General features: G+C 49.2%; 8 non-coding genes and 1 pseudogene across 8 annotated transcripts; all 9 read left to right on the top strand.

The window, feature by feature from the left end:
- Positions 1-782: 782 nt before the first annotated feature.
- On the top strand, positions 783-973 carry LOC120982887. The gene has a single exon (XR_005774979.1). It is a non-coding gene; the product is annotated as a U2 spliceosomal RNA (small nuclear RNA).
- A 1,027-nt stretch (positions 974-2,000) lies between these two features.
- LOC120982903 lies at positions 2,001-2,202 on the top strand (annotated as a pseudogene).
- A 5,605-nt stretch (positions 2,203-7,807) lies between these two features.
- On the top strand, positions 7,808-7,989 carry LOC120982895. The gene has a single exon (XR_005774987.1). It is a non-coding gene; the product is annotated as a U2 spliceosomal RNA (small nuclear RNA).
- A 1,025-nt stretch (positions 7,990-9,014) lies between these two features.
- On the top strand, positions 9,015-9,205 carry LOC120982919. Its single transcript, XR_005775000.1, has one exon. It is a non-coding gene; the product is annotated as a U2 spliceosomal RNA (small nuclear RNA).
- Positions 9,206-10,232: 1,027 nt separating this feature from the next.
- On the top strand, positions 10,233-10,423 carry LOC120982931. Its single transcript, XR_005775011.1, has one exon. It is a non-coding gene; the product is annotated as a U2 spliceosomal RNA (small nuclear RNA).
- A 1,025-nt stretch (positions 10,424-11,448) lies between these two features.
- LOC120982943 lies at positions 11,449-11,639 on the top strand. The gene has a single exon (XR_005775023.1). It is a non-coding gene; the product is annotated as a U2 spliceosomal RNA (small nuclear RNA).
- A 2,632-nt stretch (positions 11,640-14,271) lies between these two features.
- On the top strand, positions 14,272-14,466 carry LOC120982896. Its single transcript, XR_005774988.1, has one exon. It is a non-coding gene; the product is annotated as a U2 spliceosomal RNA (small nuclear RNA).
- Positions 14,467-15,501: 1,035 nt separating this feature from the next.
- LOC120982955 lies at positions 15,502-15,692 on the top strand. The gene has a single exon (XR_005775034.1). It is a non-coding gene; the product is annotated as a U2 spliceosomal RNA (small nuclear RNA).
- A 1,037-nt stretch (positions 15,693-16,729) lies between these two features.
- Positions 16,730-16,920, top strand: LOC120982893. Its single transcript, XR_005774985.1, has one exon. It is a non-coding gene; the product is annotated as a U2 spliceosomal RNA (small nuclear RNA).
- Positions 16,921-17,460: the final 540 nt, after the last annotated feature.

Below are 17,460 nucleotides of genomic sequence, written 5' to 3' on the forward strand. Positions count from 1 at the left end.
AATTAAGACTGATGATTGGTTAATTGGCTTATCACCTGAATGAATTGTTTGGACCTCCCCTCCTCCACGTTTGATTTGGGCCTGTTGTGCACACCTCGGAGGGTTGCTGAGTCGTCTCTGGCAGGCAATTGACCCTTTTTTGTATCAAGTTGGCTGGATGTAACCATTTAGCTTTTGCAGTGCTTCAATAAATGAGTAAAGTTTGCCTGTGTCTCCCTCTTGTGGATCTTTTGAACTGGATTACTTAGTGGCTAAAAAGTAGCCCAGCACTTCCTATGCAGCTGGACCTACCTTGTCTGTTCAATGGACGGAACACTGCGCGTGTCACAAGAGCCTTGTCAGGTCAAGAGGTCAAAGAGGTCAAGTAAGGTCAGCTATTGGATGACATCACAAGGGCCCTGATGGAACACTCAACAATGGTGCCGTGACATCACAATCAACAATGGTTATCCTTTTTTTTTTTTTTTTTTTTTTTTTCCTTTCACTCACTACTATTCCTATCATGCTTTCTGCTTGGCGTGCTTTGGCACCGCACCAGGAATTTCGTGCGAAGAAAAGGCGTGTCCAAAAGTCGCGTGTGGGCGGAGCTATGCAGATAGCAAACACGAAAAGAAGCATGCTGGTGTGACTTCTGTGCGTAGGACGCGCGTGAACGTTTTCCCCGGTTTGTGAGAGAAAGAAGCCTCCCGGACTGTGTATTGGGCTGGGGACAGTAGTCTATTGCCTTCATTAGTGCTCTGCATTGGGGACCATCGGCCTGTACTGCGAACCCTTTTCAGGTTATCGCTTCTCGGCCTTTTGGCTAAGATCAAGTGTAGTATCTGTTCTTATCAGTTTAATATCTGATACGTCCCCTATCTGGGGACCATATATTAAATGGATTTTTCGAACAGGGAGATGGAAAAAGAGCTTGCTCTGTCCACTCCACGCATTGACCTGGTATTGCAGTACCTCCAGGACCGGTGCACCCCTTCTAATCCAGTATGAAAAAACAGAATGAAATTGAAATGGATTGCAAGCATCATCCTTCCAGCCAAGCAAGTGGAAAGTTGTGTGTGTCGTGCCTCCTTCAGCTTCTCCTCTGTCTGCCCAGTCAGTGCAGTGTTGCTTTTTGCATATAATACCTGCATCTAGTCTGTCAATCTCCTAATTGCATCAGCTGTCGGTTGTTTCCAGCACCAAGCAACCCATTCAGCCCCGGTCGTCCACACACCCTGGATCCAATTAGACTGATGATTGGTTAATTGGCTTATCACCTGAATGAATTGTTTGGACCTCCCCTCCTCCACGTTTGATTTGGGCCTGTTGTGCACACCTCGGAGGGTTGCTGAGTCGTCTCTGGCAGGCAATTGACCCTTTTTTGTATCAAGTTGGCTGGATGTAACCATTTAGCTTTTGCAGTGCTTCAATAAATGAGTAAAGTTTGCCTGTGTCTCCCTCTTGTGGATCTTTTGAACTGGATTACTTAGTGGCTAAAAAGTAGCCCAGCACTTCCTATGCAGCTGGACCTACCTTGTCTGTTCAATGGACGGAACACTGCGCGTGTCACAAGAGCCTTGTCAGGTCAAGAGGTCAAAGAGGTCAAGTAAGGTCAGCTATTGGATGACATCACAAGGGCCCTGATGGAACACTCAACAATGGTGCCGTGACATCACAATCAACAATGGTTATCCTTTTTTTTTTTTTTTTTTTTTTCCTTTCACTCACTACTATTCCTATCATGCTTTCTGCTTGGCGTGCTTTGGCACCGCACCAGGAATTTCGTGCGAAGAAAAGGCGTGTCCAAAAGTCGCGTGTGGGCGGAGCTATGCAGATAGCAAACACGAAAAGAAGCATGCTGGTGTGACTTCTGTGCGTAGGACGCGCGTGAACGTTTTCCCCGGTTTGTGAGAGAAAGAAGCCTCCCGGACTGTGTATTGGGCTGGGGACAGTAGTCTATTGCCTTCATTAGTGCTCTGCATTGGGGACCATCGGCCTGTACTGCGAACCCTTTTCAGGTTATCGCTTCTCGGCCTTTTGGCTAAGATCAAGTGTAGTATCTGTTCTTATCAGTCTGCCTTTTCTTGCCGGCCCAGGTCCTTGTGGGTACCCCCTGCACTCTGCCTTTGAGCATCGTTGATTAAATTCAGCTTCAGCTCACTGCTGCTATTGGGTGTAGGGCTATTCCCCAGGGAACAAGAGTGCTCTGGTCTCCGACCTCCTCTTGGCCTGTGGCTTAATAGTCTTGGTGTACGACGTTAGACAGTGCTTACTTGGATCTAGACAGCCCCGAACACGACAGCTGGAAGAACTTCTCCGACTGCGATCCAGGAGAAGACTCTGCGAGGACTCGACGAGGAACCCCGACGACGAGGACTGAAGACTCCGGCCTGAAGACTCCGGCCTCGGGGGACCTCGACGAGGAAAGAAGCTCGGCGAAGCTCTCCCCGGAAGAAGCTCCGCCCAGCAAGAAGGAAGCCGCAAAGCTCCGCCCCCTGCGGCAAAAGGACGCTTTGCGAAGACACCACAGGAAGAGGGCTAGAAGGAAGTAGCCATGGCCACAACCTCCAAGCCCCCCAAGACCAAGAAGGATGCTGCAGGACCGGCTAAGAAGACCCAAGCCACCAAGCCTCCTGGGCCCTCTGGGGCCGGACCAGACGCCTCTACCCGGCAGAAAGGCGGCGGAAAGCCCGGCCAGGTCGCCCCTTCACTGGAGCCCTGGATGCGGCAGACCGTCGCCATGAAGCTGAAGGAGGTGGATGGAAAGTCCCCGGAGATGACCGAGGAAATCTTCTGCCAGAAGATGCTGGTGGACCAGGGATTTTCAAAGCCAGAGACCCTCAGCGTCCAAGCCTTCATGACCGGGATCTTCTACGTGACCTTCGCGTCAATCAACATCTGTAGAAGATATTGGGAGAAGGTGAAATCGGCGGCATCGGACTCCACATTTTCTCACTTTGTCGGGAATTGCCCCATTCAGAGGGAGGAAAGAAGGATTACGGTGTCTATGAGGAACCCACACACCCCCGGTAAAGACATCACCACTTTCCTGAATCGATTCTGCACAGTGGTGAGGGAACCCACCCACATCCTGAACGGACTCGGCTTCTGGACCGGAAAGTGGTCAGCGGTCGTGAAACTGAACAAGGACGCGACTGCAGAAGACGGCCTCCAGCACCTGCCCCAGTCTTTTTCCCTCGGAAACTCCCACGGCCTCATCTACTACCCGGACATGCCACAATTCTGCAGGAAATGTGGACAGAAGGGCCACGAGTTGAGGAACTGCAAGGAGGATCCCTGCCGAATCTGCCGGGTCACAGGTCACGAGACCAAAGACTGTCCAAAGAAGGTGGCGTGCAACCTGTGCGGGCTGGCCTCCCACGTCTACAAGGACTGCCCAAAGAGGGACCGCACCTGGGCTTCAGTCGCAGCCAGGGCCCCGGCCGCCCGGAACCCCCCACAAGCCGCGGCCCAGGCGGCAACACAGCCCAAAGAGAAGCCATCTAAGAAAGAAGGTAAGCGGACATCTCCCCCTGCCCATGCTCCCGCCCCCTCCTCCTCCTGCCCAACCGCCCGCCCTGTCGCCACCACCACTGAGGTTATCCACATCCAACCCCCCACCACCTCAGTGGCCCCCTCCCGTGCCCCCAGCCCAACCCGCCCCGCCGCCACCACTACAGCAGAACTAACCTCTCCTCCAGCTGCTGTAGCCCTCTCTATGGAGGAATTTCCCCCTCTTGTCTCCCCAGATGTCAGTCAGAGGAAAGGAAAGAGAAAGGGTAGGGACAGCCCCACGGCTGACCAATCCAAAAAGAAGATGCTCGAGGTAGAGGACGTGGCCTCAACCAACAAAGAAGAAGAAACAGAACAGCAGATGGAAGAACCGGTGGCCACCAACGAGGACCCCCAACAGCAACCCCTCCACATCCCCAGTAGCCTCGACGAGACCGAAGTGGAGGAGATGGTGGCCAACGGGGCAACCGCCGACCCGATGCGGCTACAGATAACTCTGGAAGAGATCGAAGCCGCCTTTGCGCTATTACAGGGGCAACCCCCAGACAGCGGACAAGAAGAAGTAGAGGAACCGCCGGACGACCGGAGTGGTAACTAAGCTGTATCGTTCTCTGCTAACCCTTTTCTTTCTCTTACATGATGGCTAACTTTAACCTTTTTTCCATCAATGTTAGGAGCATTAGAGATCGGACTAGACGTCAGACGATACTAACCTTTCTTACTTCTCAGGTTGCCGACGTTTACATGTTGCAGGAATGTGCTTTGCCCCCCTCTAGGTCCTACAACCACCTGGCCAGGCAGTGGTCCCATGGCCCCTCCTACTGGTCCGGTGGTGGCAGCTGCAAGTCGGCCGGGGTTGCCATCCTCCTCAGGGGAAACGCGTTCACGCTTGACTCCGTCCAGGAGCTCGTCTGCGGCAGGCTTCTTGTCGTAGACGGCTCCTGGGCGGGAGAGCCGGTTAGGCTCATCAGCGTGTACGCCTCCCCTGACAAGGGTGAGCGACTGGAGTTATTCCAGGCCCTACGACCGCAGCTTGCTACCACCAGGGCCGTAGTGATGGCCGGGGACTTCAACTGCCCGATAGAGGAGGACGGACGCAGCTCCGGGACCTCAAGCAAGCTAGACGTCACTTCCAAACTGCTTATCGAGATGGTGACCGAGGCGTCCTTGCAGGATGTTGTGGGATCCATGGGGAACGGCTCCATTAATTATACGTGGTGCCGGCCCGATGGCTCACTCCGTTCTCGGATCGACTTCGTGTTTGCCTCTCGGGCAGTCAGGCAGTGTAGGCACTCTATGGTCCCCTGCTTCTTCTCCGACCACAGGGCCATTCAGGTCCAGTGCACCCTAGGCACCGGGTTCCCCCCGGGCCGTGGGTCCTGGAAGCTGAACTGCGCTCTGCTGAGTCGGGGAGATGTGCTGGCGGAGCTTAGGGATACCTACATATCCTGGCGGAACGACAAATGCTTCTTTAAATGTACTAGTGACTGGTGGGAGTATGTTAAAGTCCAGTTTCGTTGTTTCTTTCAGGCCAAGCAACAACATCAGGCGTGTGAGAAAAAGAAGGCCTTCAGAGCACTGCAACGTGAGTTGCGGTCCCTGCAAGATCTTCACCGGTGCGGCTGGGACGTAGGGGAGGACCTGGATAAGACCAAAAAGAGCCTGAAAAGGCACTTTGAGGAGGAATCCAGACGAATCGTCTTCCGTTCCAAAGTGGAAAACCTGGATAAGGATGAGAAGTGTAACTCGTTCTTTTTCAGGAAACTCCATGCCGGCCACACGCCCCTGAACGAACTCCGAGACAAAGACGGCAACATGCGCTCGGGGAAGGAGGAAGTAATGGGAGTCGTCACAGACTTCTACAGCGACCTCTACTCCCTGAGGAACACCGACCAGAAGGCCGCCGATAAATTCCTGTCAGGTATCACTAACCACCTTGATCCTGCAGGTACGGAGGCCATGGATGACCCTCTGACGGTGGGGGAGGTGCTCTCTGCCGCTAGATCCTTTAGGCCCGGCAGGACCCCGGGCAGTGACGGCCTCCCAGCAGAGCTCTATGTAGCGCTGGGGGACCTGATCTGTCCGGACCTGTTGGAACTCTATGGGGAGATGGTGGTGGAGGGTACAATGCCCCCATCCTTGAGGGAAGGAATGATCACGATCCTGTATAAGCGGAAGGGGGAGAGATGTGACCTGAAAAACTGGCGTCCCATCTCTCTCCTGAACGTGGACTACAAGATCCTCGCCAAGGTACTGGCAAATCGGCTGAAGGTCGTCATCGGCGGAATCGTCCACCCGGACCAGACCTGCGGCATTCCAGGCCGCAGGATCGCAGACAGCCTCGCCCTTGTGAGAGACACGGTGCACTACATCCAGGACCGCCGTGTTCATGCCGCCCTGGTCAGCCTGGACCAGGAGAAGGCATTCGACCGGGTCTCTCACGAATTTATGGGCAAGGCGCTGCGCAGGCTAGGTCTGGGCAGGAGGTTCTGTTCTTTTGTTGACCTGATGTACTTTGACATTTGCAGCACGGTGTTGGTGAACGGCTGGAAGACCGACCCCTTCCCTGTCCTCTCCGGGGTCAGGCAAGGCTGCCCTCTTTCACCTCTCCTTTTTGTTTGTGTTATAGAATCCTTCGCGGAGGCTATCCGACAGAACGGGGAGATCAGAGGGATCACCGCACCAGGACCTGGACACTACGAGGTCAAGTGCTCGCTGTACATGGACGACGTGACCGTCTTCTGCGCTGACCAGCGTTCGGTGACTACACTCGTCCAGACCTGCGAGGAGTTCGGACAAGCTTCAGGGGCCAAAGTCAACTGCGGCAAGTCAGAAGCCATGCTCTTCGGGGACTGGCAACTGGCCTCTTCTGCCCCCTTCCCATTTACCATCAAACCAAACTTCATCAAAATTCTGGGAGTCTGGTTCGGGAAGGAAGGCGCAGCCCTCAAGTCTTGGGAAGAACGCTTGGCCAAGGTGAATCAAAGAATCGGACTGTGGAGCCTTAGACACCTCACGATCGAAGGTAAAGCACTCGTCCTGCGAAATGAAGTTTTGCCTGTGCTCCAGTACACCGCACAGGCATGGCCCCCTCTTGCCACCGTTTCCAGGGCCATCACCAGGACAGTGTTTCGCTTCATCTGGGGATCTAAGATGGACAGAGTGAAACGAGCCATCATGTACAAAGAGCCCCGCAAGGGCGGAAAGGGCATACCGGACCTGCCCACTTTACTGCGGATTGCCTTTGTTTGTGACAGCGTTCGTCGGACTCTAAGAACTGCTAACGGCTCTGCGGGCAAGGCTATGTCTCGCTTTTTCCTCCTGCCCCTCTGGAGGGGTCTGGGCTGGGACAAGTGGGACAGCTCCATCCCTTACAACTGGCACGCTCCCTGGTTCTACGGGGACGTCGTCAGGTTTGTGAGGGAACACCAGCTGGAGGGCCTTAAACCCGACTTGTGGAAGCCAAAAACTATCCACAAACTCATCAGAGCAAAGGACGTGGTCGAGTCAATTCCAGGGATCCAGGACGACACACTAGAGACAGTTTGGACTAATGTGTCGTCAAACAGGTTGACTAACGGGCATAAGGACTTGTCATGGATGGCCATTCAGGGCGGACTGCCAATCCGGTCATTCATGCATGCCCGTAACCTGTGCAAAACCCGGTACTGCCCCAGGTGCCCTTTCGTGGAGGAAACATCTTACCACCTGTTTTGGGAGTGCCGCTTTGCACAGCGCCTGTTGGATGCCCTGGAACATGAACTCAAAGACTCAGTGCCCAGGAACAGCCTGCAACACACTTCGGTGCTGTACGGACTATTTCCTGGGATTCATACTGTTGGAGCCATCCAGGAGGCCTGGCGCCTTATGAACTGTTTTAAGGACGCTATTTGGTTTGCTAGGAACCGGCTCATTCTCAGGAGGGAGAACAAGTCCGTCCAGGACTGCCGCAGACTTATCCATAGTATGCTGCAGGACTACAACATCTCGGACGTCGACGAAGAAGAAGAGGAATAAACCCCTCTCCTTCCCCCTCTCCCCCCGTTTGTATTTGTCCTCTCAATAAAGCTAAGGGCATGTGATCCCCCCTCCCTATCCCCTCCTTCCCACTTCCCCTTCCCTCATCACTGTCTAAATGCTTTGTTGGAAGGTTTTGTGATTGAATAGGTATGCTAGTGTAGCATTCATTGCGATGTATAGTGTAGGCTTTACATAACAATGCCATGCTCGCAAAGACGACTGTAAGTAATTTATTATGTACTGTTTCATGGCCTGTGCTGCGTCACAGTACTAAAGTATGTATGTATGATGACTGATCGTAATAAAGACGTTTCAATCAAAAAATCTGTTCTTATCAGTTTAATATCTGATACGTCCCCTATCTGGGGACCATATATTAAATGGATTTTTCGAACAGGGAGATGGAAAAAGAGCTTGCTCTGTCCACTCCACGCATTGACCTGGTATTGCAGTACCTCCAGGACCGGTGCACCCCTTCTAATCCAGTATGAAAAAACAGAATGAAATTGAAATGGATTGCAAGCATCATCCTTCCAGCCAAGCAAGTGGAAAGTTGTGTGTGTCGTGCCTCCTTCAGCTTCTCCTCTGTCTGCCCAGTCAGTGCAGTGTTGCTTTTTGCATATAATACCTGCATCTAGTCTGTCAATCTCCTAATTGCATCAGCTGTCGGTTGTTTCCAGCACCAAGCAACCCATTCAGCCAGTCTCCTCACACCCTGGATCCAATTAGGACTGATGATTGGTTAATTGGCTTATCACCTGAATGAATTGTTTGGACCTCCCCTCCTCCACGTTTGATTTGGGCCTGTTGTGCACACCTCGGAGGGTTGCTGAGTCGTCTCTGGCAGGCAATTGACCCTTTTTTGTATCAAGTTGGCTGGATGTAACCATTTAGCTTTTGCAGTGCTTCAATAAATGAGTAAAGTTTGCCTGTGTCTCCCTCTTGTGGATCTTTTGAACTGGATTACTTAGTGGCTAAAAAGTAGCCCAGCACTTCCTATGCAGCTGGACCTACCTTGTCTGTTCAATGGACGGAACACTGCGCGTGTCACAAGAGCCTTGTCAGGTCAAGAGGTCAAAGAGGTCAAGTAAGGTCAGCTATTGGATGACATCACAAGGGCCCTGATGGAACACTCAACAATGGTGCCGTGACATCACAATCAACAATGGTTATCCTTTTTTTTTTTTTTTTTTTTTTCCTTTCACTCACTACTATTCCTATCATGCTTTCTGCTTGGCGTGCTTTGGCACCGCACCAGGAATTTCGTGCGAAGAAAAGGCGTGTCCAAAAGTCGCGTGTGGGCGGAGCTATGCAGATAGCAAACACGAAAAGAAGCATGCTGGTGTGACTTCTGTGCGTAGGACGCGCGTGAACGTTTTCCCCGGTTTGTGAGAGAAAGAAGCCTCCCGGACTGTGTATTGGGCTGGGGACAGTAGTCTATTGCCTTCATTAGTGCTCTGCATTGGGGACCATCGGCCTGTACTGCGAACCCTTTTCAGGTTATCGCTTCTCGGCCTTTTGGCTAAGATCAAGTGTAGTATCTGTTCTTATCAGTTTAATATCTGATACGTCCCCTATCTGGGGACCATATATTAAATGGATTTTTCGAACAGGGAGATGGAAAAAGAGCTTGCTCTGTCCACTCCACGCATTGACCTGGTATTGCAGTACCTCCAGGACCGGTGCACCCCTTCTAATCCAGTATGAAAAAACAGAATGAAATTGAAATGGATTGCAAGCATCATCCTTCCAGCCAAGCAAGTGGAAAGTTGTGTGTGTCGTGCCTCCTTCAGCTTCTCCTCTGTCTGCCCAGTCAGTGCAGTGTTGCTTTTTGCATATAATACCTGCATCTAGTCTGTCAATCTCCTAATTGCATCAGCTGTCGGTTGTTTCCAGCACCAAGCAACCCATTCAGCCCAGTCTCCTCACACCCTGGATCCAATTAGGACTGATGATTGGTTAATTGGCTTATCACCTGAATGAATTGTTTGGACCTCCCCTCCTCCACGTTTGATTTGGGCCTGTTGTGCACACCTCGGAGGGTTGCTGAGTCGTCTCTGGCAGGCAATTGACCCTTTTTTGTATCAAGTTGGCTGGATGTAACCATTTAGCTTTTGCAGTGCTTCAATAAATGAGTAAAGTTTGCCTGTGTCTCCCTCTTGTGGATCTTTTGAACTGGATTACTTAGTGGCTAAAAAGTAGCCCAGCACTTCCTATGCAGCTGGACCTACCTTGTCTGTTCAATGGACGGAACACTGCGCGTGTCACAAGAGCCTTGTCAGGTCAAGAGGTCAAAGAGGTCAAGTAAGGTCAGCTATTGGATGACATCACAAGGGCCCTGATGGAACACTCAACAATGGTGCCGTGACATCACAATCAACAATGGTTATCCTTTTTTTTTTTTTTTTTTTTTTTCCTTTCACTCACTACTATTCCTATCATGCTTTCTGCTTGGCGTGCTTTGGCACCGCACCAGGAATTTCGTGCGAAGAAAAGGCGTGTCCAAAAGTCGCGTGTGGGCGGAGCTATGCAGATAGCAAACACGAAAAGAAGCATGCTGGTGTGACTTCTGTGCGTAGGACGCGCGTGAACGTTTTCCCCGGTTTGTGAGAGAAAGAAGCCTCCCGGACTGTGTATTGGGCTGGGGACAGTAGTCTATTGCCTTCATTAGTGCTCTGCATTGGGGACCATCGGCCTGTACTGCGAACCCTTTTCAGGTTATCGCTTCTCGGCCTTTTGGCTAAGATCAAGTGTAGTATCTGTTCTTATCAGTTTAATATCTGATACGTCCCCTATCTGGGGACCATATATTAAATGGATTTTTCGAACAGGGAGATGGAAAAAGAGCTTGCTCTGTCCACTCCACGCATTGACCTGGTATTGCAGTACCTCCAGGACCGGTGCACCCCTTCTAATCCAGTATGAAAAAACAGAATGAAATTGAAATGGATTGCAAGCATCATCCTTCCAGCCAAGCAAGTGGAAAGTTGTGTGTGTCGTGCCTCCTTCAGCTTCTCCTCTGTCTGCCCAGTCAGTGCAGTGTTGCTTTTTGCATATAATACCTGCATCTAGTCTGTCAATCTCCTAATTGCATCAGCTGTCGGTTGTTTCCAGCACCAAGCAACCCATTCAGCCCAGTCTCCTCACACCCTGGATCCAATTAGACTGATGATTGGTTAATTGGCTTATCACCTGAATGAATTGTTTGGACCTCCCCTCCTCCACGTTTGATTTGGGCCTGTTGTGCACACCTCGGAGGGTTGCTGAGTCGTCTCTGGCAGGCAATTGACCCTTTTTTGTATCAAGTTGGCTGGATGTAACCATTTAGCTTTTGCAGTGCTTCAATAAATGAGTAAAGTTTGCCTGTGTCTCCCTCTTGTGGATCTTTTGAACTGGATTACTTAGTGGCTAAAAAGTAGCCCAGCACTTCCTATGCAGCTGGACCTACCTTGTCTGTTCAATGGACGGAACACTGCGCGTGTCACAAGAGCCTTGTCAGGTCAAGAGGTCAAAGAGGTCAAGTAAGGTCAGCTATTGGATGACATCACAAGGGCCCTGATGGAACACTCAACAATGGTGCCGTGACATCACAATCAACAATGGTTATCCTTTTTTTTTTTTTTTTTTTTTTCCTTTCACTCACTACTATTCCTATCATGCTTTCTGCTTGGCGTGCTTTGGCACCGCACCAGGAATTTCGTGCGAAGAAAAGGCGTGTCCAAAAGTCGCGTGTGGGCGGAGCTATGCAGATAGCAAACACGAAAAGAAGCATGCTGGTGTGACTTCTGTGCGTAGGACGCGCGTGAACGTTTTCCCCGGTTTGTGAGAGAAAGAAGCCTCCCGGACTGTGTATTGGGCTGGGGACAGTAGTCTATTGCCTTCATTAGTGCTCTGCATTGGGGACCATCGGCCTGTACTGCGAACCCTTTTCAGGTTATCGCTTCTCGGCCTTTTGGCTAAGATCAAGTGTAGTATCTGTTCTTATCAGTTTAATATCTGATACGTCCCCTATCTGGGGACCATATATTAAATGGATTTTTCGAACAGGGAGATGGAAAAAGAGCTTGCTCTGTCCACTCCACGCATTGACCTGGTATTGCAGTACCTCCAGGACCGGTGCACCCCTTCTAATCCAGTATGAAAAAACAGAATGAAATTGAAATGGATTGCAAGCATCATCCTTCCAGCCAAGCAAGTGGAAAGTTGTGTGTGTCGTGCCTCCTTCAGCTTCTCCTCTGTCTGCCCAGTCAGTGCAGTGTTGCTTTTTGCATATAATACCTGCATCTAGTCTGTCAATCTCCTAATTGCATCAGCTGTCGGTTGTTTCCAGCACCAAGCAACCCATTCAGCCCCAGTGTCGTCACACACACCCTGGATCCAATTAAGACTGATGATTGGTTAATTGGCTTATCACCTGAATGAATTGTTTGGACCTCCCCTCCTCCACGTTTGATTTGGGCCTGTTGTGCACACCTCGGAGGGTTGCTGAGTCGTCTCTGGCAGGCAATTGACCCTTTTTTGTATCAAGTTGGCTGGATGTAACCATTTAGCTTTTGCAGTGCTTCAATAAATGAGTAAAGTTTGCCTGTGTCTCCCTCTTGTGGATCTTTTGAACTGGATTACTTAGTGGCTAAAAAGTAGCCCAGCACTTCCTATGCAGCTGGACCTACCTTGTCTGTTCAATGGACGGAACACTGCGCGTGTCACAAGAGCCTTGTCAGGTCAAGAGGTCAAAGAGGTCAAGTAAGGTCAGCTATTGGATGACATCACAAGGGCCCTGATGGAACACTCAACAATGGTGCCGTGACATCACAATCAACAATGGTTATCCTTTTTTTTTTTTTTTTTTTTTTTTCCTTTCACTCACTACTATTCCTATCATGCTTTCTGCTTGGCGTGCTTTGGCCCCGCACCAGGAATTTCGTGCGAAGAAAAGGCGTGTCCAAAAGTCGCGTGTGGGCGGAGCTATGCAGATAGCAAACACGAAAAGAAGCATGCTGGTGTGACTTCTGTGCGTAGGACGCGCGTGAACGTTTTCCCCGGTTTGTGAGAGAAAGAAGCCTCCCGGACTGTGTATTGGGCTGGGGACAGTAGTCTATTGCCTTCATTAGTGCTCTGCATTGGGGACCATCGGCCTGTACTGCGAACCCTTTTCAGGTTATCGCTTCTCGGCCTTTTGGCTAAGATCAAGTGTAGGGATACATCGGTCTTAGTCAGAAGGTGCCTGGGGTACCCGTCTCCTCTGCCTTGGAGGTTGGGGCCGCGCTGAAAAGTTCGGTCCTGCCTCCTTGCTGCTATTGGGGAGCGGCTTAGTCCCTGGGCAACGAGGAGCGATCACCTGCCTGCTACTTCGGTGGTAGGGCGCTACCAGTCCCTGGAACGTGGTCTTCGCTTGCTGGATGGAAGAATCGCCGGAAATGGAGATCCAGGATCCTGTGTTGGACGAAGTTCCGTCATTTGAAAGGCTCAAGAATGGCGTTCGGTTCCTGTTATTGGATACCAAGAAGAAGGAGAAAGGACTCGTATTTTTGGTGGAAGAAATTCTGTTTGGCCTTATAGAGGTACGGAAAGACATGATATTATCCATGCTTGAATTCCCAAGGCGTGGGATGTTTGATGTCATCTTCGCTACAGAAGATATATGTGCAGTTGTGGCAAAAAGACTGGAACATTTCAGATTGAGTCCGGTTATGAATGGAGTCAAGGTGATATTGCACTTTCCCAGAAGGGAGAGAGTTTTGACTGTGAGAATGTACAGCCCATACGTGGCTGAAGAAGACATTGTGACTTTCTTACTGAGGTTTTGTGACAAAGTTGATTGTAGTGGTAAAATCTACAATAAGTATGGGATCTGGTCCACAAAGTGGAAATTTTTTGTAAAATTTAAAGAGAGTTCTGAAGGAGAAGTTGTGTTTCCACCAAGTAGATTTAAACTTGGGAGTGTAAACGGTGACCTTTTCTTTAACGGAATGCAGGAATTCTGTAAAAATTGTAAAAGATACGGTCATGAAAAAGATACTTGTACTAACCAGTGGTGTTTGAGATGTGAGGAGTTTGGTCACTTAGCAGCGAATTGCAAAAAAGAAAAGAAATGTAATTTATGCGGTGAAAACGGTCATGTTTACTTGTCCTGTCCAAAGAGGAAAGGAGAAGAAACAAAAAGAAAGAGAAGAGAAGAGAGTAAACAGAGAAAAGAGGAAAGCCAAGGTGGTATTAGGAGAGTGGTGAAGGAAAGTGAGAGAGAAGAAAAGAAAATAGAGGTGAGAGAGAAAAAAGAAGTGAGGAAAGAAGTGAGAAAAGGAGAAAAAGAGGAAAAAGAAGTGAGAAAAGAAGAGAAAGGGAAAACTGGGTTTCAATACGAAACCGGGAGTGGAGAAGTAGGAAAAGAAATAGAAGAACTTACAAAAACAGGCATTGATTTGGGATGCTTGTTTAGTAAAGTAAGGAAGCTATTAGGAGAACAAAGAGTCAAGTTTTTTGAGTATTATAAGGTCCCTCAGTGTCATCAAGGGGGAGTACCAGAAAATATAAGTGCAGATATGATTTTGCATAGGAATGTGTTAAGGTTAATGGCATATTATGCCTGGAAGGGGGGTCTAAGACCAGGCTGAAAAGAATGGGAAAATTTGTGTTTCTTTTGTTGTTATATGTTTGTCATGTTTGTTAATATTATTTTTTTAGAAAATAAGAAATATAAATAAAAATTAAAAAAGAAAGTTGGTATGGATGATGAGGCGTGGGGCATAAAAAGTGTCTAGTACAATTATGCCGCGTCTTCTGACGCATCAACTAAAAAAAAAATCTGTTCTTATCAGTTTAATATCTGATACGTCCCCTATCTGGGGACCATATATTAAATGGATTTTTCGAACAGGGAGATGGAAAAAGAGCTTGCTCTGTCCACTCCACGCATTGACCTGGTATTGCAGTACCTCCAGGACCGGTGCACCCCTTCTAATCCAGTATGAAAAAACAGAATGAAATTGAAATGGATTGCAAGCATCATCCTTCCAGCCAAGCAAGTGGAAAGTTGTGTGTGTCGTGCCTCCTTCAGCTTCTCCTCTGTCTGCCCAGTCAGTGCAGTGTTGCTTTTTGCATATAATACCTGCATCTAGTCTGTCAATCTCCTAATTGCATCAGCTGTCGGTTGTTTCCAGCACCAAGCAACCCATTCAGCCCAGTGTCGTCACACACACCCTGGATCCAATTAAGACTGATGATTGGTTAATTGGCTTATCACCTGAATGAATTGTTTGGACCTCCCCTCCTCCACGTTTGATTTGGGCCTGTTGTGCACACCTCGGAGGGTTGCTGAGTCGTCTCTGGCAGGCAATTGACCCTTTTTTGTATCAAGTTGGCTGGATGTAACCATTTAGCTTTTGCAGTGCTTCAATAAATGAGTAAAGTTTGCCTGTGTCTCCCTCTTGTGGATCTTTTGAACTGGATTACTTAGTGGCTAAAAAGTAGCCCAGCACTTCCTATGCAGCTGGACCTACCTTGTCTGTTCAATGGACGGAACACTGCGCGTGTCACAAGAGCCTTGTCAGGTCAAGAGGTCAAAGAGGTCAAGTAAGGTCAGCTATTGGATGACATCACAAGGGCCCTGATGGAACACTCAACAATGGTGCCGTGACATCACAATCAACAATGGTTATCCTTTTTTTTTTTTTTTTTTTTTTTTTTTCCTTTCACTCACTACTATTCCTATCATGCTTTCTGCTTGGCGTGCTTTGGCACCGCACCAGGAATTTCGTGCGAAGAAAAGGCGTGTCCAAAAGTCGCGTGTGGGCGGAGCTATGCAGATAGCAAACACGAAAAGAAGCATGCTGGTGTGACTTCTGTGCGTAGGACGCGCGTGAACGTTTTCCCCGGTTTGTGAGAGAAAGAAGCCTCCCGGACTGTGTATTGGGCTGGGGACAGTAGTCTATTGCCTTCATTAGTGCTCTGCATTGGGGACCATCGGCCTGTACTGCGAACCCTTTTCAGGTTATCGCTTCTCGGCCTTTTGGCTAAGATCAAGTGTAGTATCTGTTCTTATCAGTTTAATATCTGATACGTCCCCTATCTGGGGACCATATATTAAATGGATTTTTCGAACAGGGAGATGGAAAAAGAGCTTGCTCTGTCCACTCCACGCATTGACCTGGTATTGCAGTACCTCCAGGACCGGTGCACCCCTTCTAATCCAGTATGAAAAAACAGAATGAAATTGAAATGGATTGCAAGCATCATCCTTCCAGCCAAGCAAGTGGAAAGTTGTGTGTGTCGTGCCTCCTTCAGCTTCTCCTCTGTCTGCCCAGTCAGTGCAGTGTTGCTTTTTGCATATAATACCTGCATCTAGTCTGTCAATCTCCTAATTGCATCAGCTGTCGGTTGTTTCCAGCACCAAGCAACCCATTCAGCCCCAGTGTCGTCACACACACCCTGGATCCAATTAAGACTGATGATTGGTTAATTGGCTTATCACCTGAATGAATTGTTTGGACCTCCCCTCCTCCACGTTTGATTTGGGCCTGTTGTGCACACCTCGGAGGGTTGCTGAGTCGTCTCTGGCAGGCAATTGACCCTTTTTTGTATCAAGTTGGCTGGATGTAACCATTTAGCTTTTGCAGTGCTTCAATAAATGAGTAAAGTTTGCCTGTGTCTCCCTCTTGTGGATCTTTTGAACTGGATTACTTAGTGGCTAAAAAGTAGCCCAGCACTTCCTATGCAGCTGGACCTACCTTGTCTGTTCAATGGACGGAACACTGCGCGTGTCACAAGAGCCTTGTCAGGTCAAGAGGTCAAAGAGGTCAAGTAAGGTCAGCTATTGGATGACATCACAAGGGCCCTGATGGAACACTCAACAATGGTGCCGTGACATCACAATCAACAATGGTTATCCTTTTTTTTTTTTTTTTTTTTTTTTTTTTCCTTTCACTCACTACTATTCCTATCATGCTTTCTGCTTGGCGTGCTTTGGCACCGCACCAGGAATTTCGTGCGAAGAAAAGGCGTGTCCAAAAGTCGCGTGTGGGCGGAGCTATGCAGATAGCAAACACGAAAAGAAGCATGCTGGTGTGACTTCTGTGCGTAGGACGCGCGTGAACGTTTTCCCCGGTTTGTGAGAGAAAGAAGCCTCCCGGACTGTGTATTGGGCTGGGGACAGTAGTCTATTGCCTTCATTAGTGCTCTGCATTGGGGACCATCGGCCTGTACTGCGAACCCTTTTCAGGTTATCGCTTCTCGGCCTTTTGGCTAAGATCAAGTGTAGTATCTGTTCTTATCAGTTTAATATCTGATACGTCCCCTATCTGGGGACCATATATTAAATGGATTTTTCGAACAGGGAGATGGAAAAAGAGCTTGCTCTGTCCACTCCACGCATTGACCTGGTATTGCAGTACCTCCAGGACCGGTGCACCCCTTCTAATCCAGTATGAAAAAACAGAATGAAATTGAAATGGATTGCAAGCATCATCCTTCCAGCCAAGCAAGTGGAAAGTTGTGTGTGTCGTGCCTCCTTCAGCTTCTCCTCTGTCTGCCCAGTCAGTGCAGTGTTGCTTTTTGCATATAATACCTGCATCTAGTCTGTCAATCTCCTAATTGCATCAGCTGTCGGTTGTTTCCAGCACCAAGCAACCCATTCAGCCCCAGTGTCGTCACACACACCCTGGATCCAATTAAGACTGATGATTGGTTAATTGGCTTATCACCTGAATGAATTGTTTGGACCTCCCCTCCTCCACGTTTGATTTGGGCCTGTTGTGCACACCTCGGAGGGTTGCTGAGTCGTCTCTGGCAGGCAATTGACCCTTTTTTGTATCAAGTTGGCTGGATGTAACCATTTAGCTTTTGCAGTGCTTCAATAAATGAGTAAAGTTTGCCTGTGTCTCCCTCTTGTGGATCTTTTGAACTGGATTACTTAGTGGCTAAAAAGTAGCCCAGCACTTCCTATGCAGCTGGACC

The sequence above is a fragment of the Bufo bufo genome, assembly GCF_905171765.1.
Source record: "Bufo bufo chromosome 6 unlocalized genomic scaffold, aBufBuf1.1 SUPER_6_unloc_3, whole genome shotgun sequence".
NCBI lineage: Eukaryota > Metazoa > Chordata > Amphibia > Anura > Bufonidae > Bufo > Bufo bufo.